The sequence below is a fragment of the Dipodomys spectabilis genome, unplaced genomic scaffold (genome assembly GCF_019054845.1).
Source record: "Dipodomys spectabilis isolate Male_0828 unplaced genomic scaffold, ASM1905484v1 ptg000295l, whole genome shotgun sequence".
Classification (NCBI taxonomy): Eukaryota; Metazoa; Chordata; class Mammalia; order Rodentia; family Heteromyidae; genus Dipodomys; species Dipodomys spectabilis.
Genome location: NW_024870972.1, coordinates 2,034,543 through 2,040,794, shown reverse-complemented (window position 1 = coordinate 2,040,794; position 6,252 = coordinate 2,034,543). Strand labels below are relative to the sequence as shown.

The window sequence follows — 6,252 nt, the reverse complement described above, 5'->3', positions numbered from 1 at the left end:
ATATTCTTGTGACATTTGTGATCATGTTCACTCATATGGGCTAGTCATCTGTAAATTGAAAGTGTGAATTACAGTAGTTTCTCTCAGATTTTGTGATCTCATCTTTCAATTTTAAGTTGCCTTGCATGTTACAATTGCTTACTGCTAAACCCTGTGTAATTGGGGCACTAAATTATTATAGGAAATGAGAAGTTAAGATGAGTCTTCAATTACTTTCTGTTGGCATGTTGCATGGGCCTAGGTGGGAAGACTTGCCCTTGTTATCTGATGATGCAGATAACTGGGACCTGGGATCCTAGGATGCGTGGGTCCTGTAGAATAATAATACCTTTTGGACATCATATCAGCAAAATTTGAGTATGATCAGAAATATTTAGAAAATCATTCTGGGCCAACGAGTTAAAACAATATCCAGAGCAGCAGAGTAAAATCCCTTGCAGATTAGAGGAAAACAACATTGTTTTTACCATGTGAATTCAGTAGACTAAGAACACTTAGAAGGTATCACAAGTTTATACCGAAGATATTGATACTTCTTATATTCTAATATATATTCTAAACCTAATTATTTATATTCCAATTTATTTATTGTAATAAATATCAATTTATTTGTCAAATTATCGATTAATTCTAGTAAGTTTCATTGTGTGAAACATAAAATTAGCACATATAAATATAAAATATATAACTATATGTAATATAAGGAAATGTTTTTCATTGTTCTGTTGTGGTTAGGGTATCAAAGGCAACTCTGTTTTACAGTATTATTCCATTATCTCTACCCCAGAGTTTGGTAGAGTTAGACCTAAAGCTTTACCATTTGTAGATTTACAGCCTAGAGGCAAGAGGAAACACTGTGATTAAAACATTACCAATTTAAGGCCTAATATCAAGGAGAAAAATATGGACTTCCCCTGGAGCTATGGAAATATTTGGTGATAGAAATTCAATAGTGTAAGTTCCTGCCTGGTTGGATGGTCAGGACATTAGGTAATCATGCATAAGAACAATTATTTTTCACCTTCTTGGCTTTAGCTACTTTTGAAATGGTAGGTATAATAAACAATTATATTATGATAAAATACTTTCTAGTCAGAACTGTTTATTTCTCTATGATCCCTTGTAACTAAGATTAGTTTTGTTCCAGTAAGATAATCTTTGCTGTCAGGGTAAGATATGCTGTTTTGTCTGTTACTGCATGGAAGAAGGGTAAAGGGTCAGTAGACATTTGTGCCAGTAAGACCTCATTTGGGAAATTTTAAGCTGCAAAAGTTTAGAAGTAGCAGTTCAGCAAGGCTTACTTTGAATCCATTAGCTCCACAAAGCTAACTCAGTTGATAAATAAGTACTTGAAAAGCCATCTCTTTGAACCTAGCCATAAAGGCTTCAAAGTATGATCAAATTTAAAATGAAAAAGACTTAAAATAGTCATTGGCAAAAAAATGCAAGTTTGAGCAATCTACCAAACAATATGTTTTTCCACTATACACAGAATTTCAGAGAAATAAGATCAATAACATTGTTAGTAACAATAAGGTTTCCTTGCTACAAATAGGCAACCAAGGATATATGCCTGTTAACAACTTAAATTTACAGGATACTACATGCTTCAGCAGCACGTATACATAAATTACAACAATATAGAGATTAACATGCCACTTGGACAAGGATGATATGAAAATATGCTAATTATTCCATATTTTTCATTCTTCAGTTGCTAGAAATGAAAAACAGTTTTTAAAAAGTTGATTACAAAAATACAAGTGTAACAACATATGTGATTCATATAATTAAAAGTTAGTTTGACATCAGTGTATTAAATCTTCAATTTAGAAAGGTCTTTACATAGCATAACCTTTACAAAACTTTTGAAATTAGATAACATTTTAATTTTATCCCAAAGAAATAAAATACTATAAGGACCTAGGAGAAAGAAGAATCTTAAACTGTTTTTATATGGAATGCAATCTGTAAGGACACATTTATTAATGAATTTATATAATATATAACAATGTAGTATTCAAAGCATTATATCTAGGAGAGAATGAAATAGATTATGGACATTTTACAAACAGAATACAGAATATGTTAAAATATACTTTCTTCAGACAAGCACCGGAAATGTCTTTAGGTTCTGTACTACTCATTTCAACAGATACATTAAAATTATTTCTGATTTAAAAAATCACAAGCTCTACAGAAATCATTATAGATGTATACAAACAACTCTTGAATATATTTTGACATCAAAGTCAGGCAATTCATTTGGAAGAATACCATGGAATCCATGAATTTTTAAAGTAAGATATTTTGTACAGAGACAAAGGATGGACTGGCATTTTTGAAATTTAAGTAACTTAACCAAATCATTAAGACGTAGGAGAACAATTTGTACAGCCTTTCACAACTTCAAAGAGGTAGTCATACATACTTATCTTTTGGCAGTATCAAATGCAGTTTCTTCCAAGTTGTTCTTCAGACCTGGTTTAATATAATGGTTCAAAAGAAGGAGATCAAACGTATCTTTGCTGTTTCTATTCCCAGCAGCAAGATGCAAGGGGGTCAAGAGGCCTTTCGTTTAGACATTGGTATCTGCATCATGATGAAGTAAGAAAGAAGCCACACTGGTATTATTCCACGTATAAGCACTGTGCAGGTGTGTCCAGCCATTCACAGTTATTGCGTGAATATCTGCCTCGAGCCACCAACTCATGGACAATGTGTGAGTGTCAACTGTAGGTTTCCTGATGAAGAGCGGTATACTCATCGTCATCCCTAGTATTTACACGAGTGGCCTTTTTGGAAAGGTTTCACCACACTGTAGAAAGCCGATTAATTTCGGCAACCCAAAGAAGAAATTTGCTTGGATCCTTCTCCATTTTTTTCTTGCAAATGATACCATTCCTCACTTTTTCATCTTCTTCCTTGTCTTCATCAGAATTGCCTAACCAGAGACTTTGAGTACCACTCGGAATGAGGTGTCCATGTATTGCCCCAGTAGTTGACGTTGGTTGAACTGTTCAGAAAAATCCAGTGAATTTTCTGCATCTTTTTTTTTCACCATGACTTATTTTCTCTTTTTCCATTTTTACTATTCTAAATTATTCTAACTGGAGAGTAGAGAATTGATAGAAAGCAGAGGAAAGATTTTCCTCCGTATTAAAAGGTACAGAATGAAAATGAGGACCAGTGGTGTCTCCATGTGCAGCTTATTCTAGGAATGAAAACATAGGAAATAATACTTTCTATGTAAATGATTTGGGAAATGGCAGAGCAGAAAGTGAAATGATGCAACCAAAAATATAACAACAAAGTAAATTAGGATAATTATGGAACAATCATATGAGAACCATGAATGAGAGAGAGGAAGAGAGAGACAGATGTTCAATGAACTAACTAGCCACAAAATCCATGCCTCTGATCAATTTATAGAGCAAACAATTTTATTTTTAAAAGAGATGGAAATAGAATTTATAGTGTGTCTCTTTATGATGTGCAATGTGATGGATTGATATACATTGTGCTGATCACTTTTCTGTTAATGTGAGGAACATACCTGCAAAGAACATTTCTGAGGAGGAAACTATTATATTGACTCATGGTTTAAGAGAACACAGTTTAAGATAAAATGTCTCCATTGTTTTTAATTATATTTTTATTATCTTAAATAATTGTACAAGAGAATTTCCATTCAACAAATCAGTTTTTAAGTACAATGGATCTTTACATAACTTCTCCACACCCTTCCAAATCTCACCCCACTTTAATTTTTTCTACTTTCATTCTATCTGTATTGAATATTATGCCTTCACGCTCTTCCTCCATAACTGTTTTTATTCCTTCCCTTTGAATTCCCATCACATCTTAAGTGATAGTTTCCTGGTATTCATTTTGTTGGATTAAAAATTCAATTTTATAAGAAAATACACCTTTGAAATTCTCCTCTGCAAATAGCATGCTTTGGTTAATATTGTTGTGAAAACTTGCATAAAGTTCTATCTTCCAAATATGAGACAGAACATGGGTCCTTTGTGTGTGTGTCTCTGACTTAGTTTACTTAACATATTTTTAGATCTATCATTTCTTTGCAAATAATGTAACAGTCTTCATAATGGATGGGTGCAATCCAATTGTGTACATGTGCCACACTTTCTCTAACCATCCCTCTGCCAAAGGGAATCTGGGCTATTTCCATCAGTTTTCTATGGTGAATAGTGCAGCAGTGAACATGGTTGTGAAAGTGATTTTACTGTAACCTTTTGGAAGAATTCATCACTATCTTTCTGGAAACAACCCTCTAGCCAGTTTTCCAGAATAAGCACATCCCTCTCTTCATCTCCATTAGAACGTATTGCAAATCCTTAAAAACACACTACCCCCTACAGGTCACAACAAGCTAAAACCACACTGTATCCATATTTTTTCAATACTTTTTTTCATAATTGTACATATAATTTAGTGAGAACCTTCTATGTACTTTTCTAATGTGGGAATGAGGGACATGACAATAGAGTAAAGGTAAGAAATATGCAATTTAATAAGCTATTATCATACTTAAAATCATTTTCAGCTCTAACTCATAGCCTCACATACTATTATTTTAATCTTTATTTGATTACTTCATCTATCCTCTAACTTATAACAGGTGAGATAAATACAATGGCAGAAACTGTGGTTTGATTTTGACACTCATGTGTGAGGATGCACAATATGGGCAAATAGATGGATTGGATTTAATAGCTATTATCCATTTTGTTAAAGTAGAGATGATTTTGCCAAACTGATTCTCACAATTCATATTACATTCACAACAAGAAACCTGTGACAATTCTCTTTGTTTTGCTCCTTATTAACTTTTGTTTCCATTTTATTTTATTTTTATTTATTTATTTTTGGTCTGTCGTGGGGCTTGAACTTGGGACCTGGGCGCTCTCCCTCAACTCTTCAGCTCAAGGCTAGCACTCTACCAATTGGGCCACAGTGCCCCTTCCGGTTTTTGAGTGGTTTATTGGAGATAAGAATCTCTCCAACTTTCCTTTCCTGTCTGCTTTGACTTGCAATTCTCAGATCTCTGCCTCCTGAGTAGCTAGGATTACAGGCATGAGCCACCGGCGCCCGGCTACCATTTTATTTTATAATGAAGGATGATTTCACAACTCTATTGTAGATACAAAAATATGCTAAAATATTTCTATCCGTATGCATTGATATATACACACACACATATATTACACAGGTTATAAGGATAATTTATAACTTCTGTAACTGCACAATTTACTAAATTATTAAAATCATTGATGACTCATGGCTGGAATTCTGGTTACTCAGAGGGTGAGATCTGACGATTGTGGTTTGAAGCCATCCTGAGCAGGAAAGTCCATGAGCCTCTTATCTCCAAACAACCAACAGAAAATCAGAATTGGAACTGTGGCTGAAAGTGGTAGAGTGGTAGCCTTGAGAGAAAAAGCTCAGGGACATCATCTAGGCTCTTAGTTCAAGAAGTACAATCTACCCCCAAAAATCTATTTAATTTACCCCTGTGTAAGTAGAGTATTTCCATCACCCAAGTGCAAATCCATACTCATTAGCAAGGTAACTTTTTTGTCTGAAGTACCACAAAACATTATCACTTAAGTAGAAAGTATTGCAATGTGGGTTCATTCTATCTCTCTCATGGATTTTTCTCCACTCAAATACTCAAATCTTACCATTATTCCAATTATTTAAAATCATAGTTTTTTTTCTTTAATACCCTAATATTAGAGTTTGAATTGAGTGTCTTGTGCCCCCAAAATGGTTCTTCTTACCATTTTGTCATGTCCTCAGACTTAAATTATCCTGATGATTTTTCAGATAGAATCTGGCTTCCTACTTGTATCTGATTTGGGGCTCAGTACACTTTATGTTATTCTTCCTGGAATTTAAAATAACAGGTGCGTGGCATTGTGTAGAGATCTTTCTGTCCAGGAAGTGGCGCTGTAGCTCAAGTGGTAGAGCGCTGGCCTTGAGTTGAAGAGCTGAGGGAAAACGCCCAGGCCCAGAGTTCAAGCCCCACGACCGACAAAAAAACAAACCAAAAAAAAAAAAAAAAACAAAACTATATACAGATCTTTCTGTCCAGTCTGGGCTTTAAGCATTATCCTTACAACAGTTCACTCCCATGTATTAAGGATATTCATAAGATTGTCATAGTTGATTTTTTTTATATTTGCATTTCCTGCAGGTTCTTGAGTACTGAATTAATTTGTGTTT

At 34.1% G+C, this 6,252-nt stretch overlaps 1 pseudogene; it reads left to right on the top strand.

The window, feature by feature from the left end:
• The first annotated feature begins 1,604 nt into the window (after positions 1-1,604).
• On the top strand, positions 1,605-1,704 carry LOC122127004 (annotated as a pseudogene).
• Positions 1,705-6,252: the final 4,548 nt, after the last annotated feature.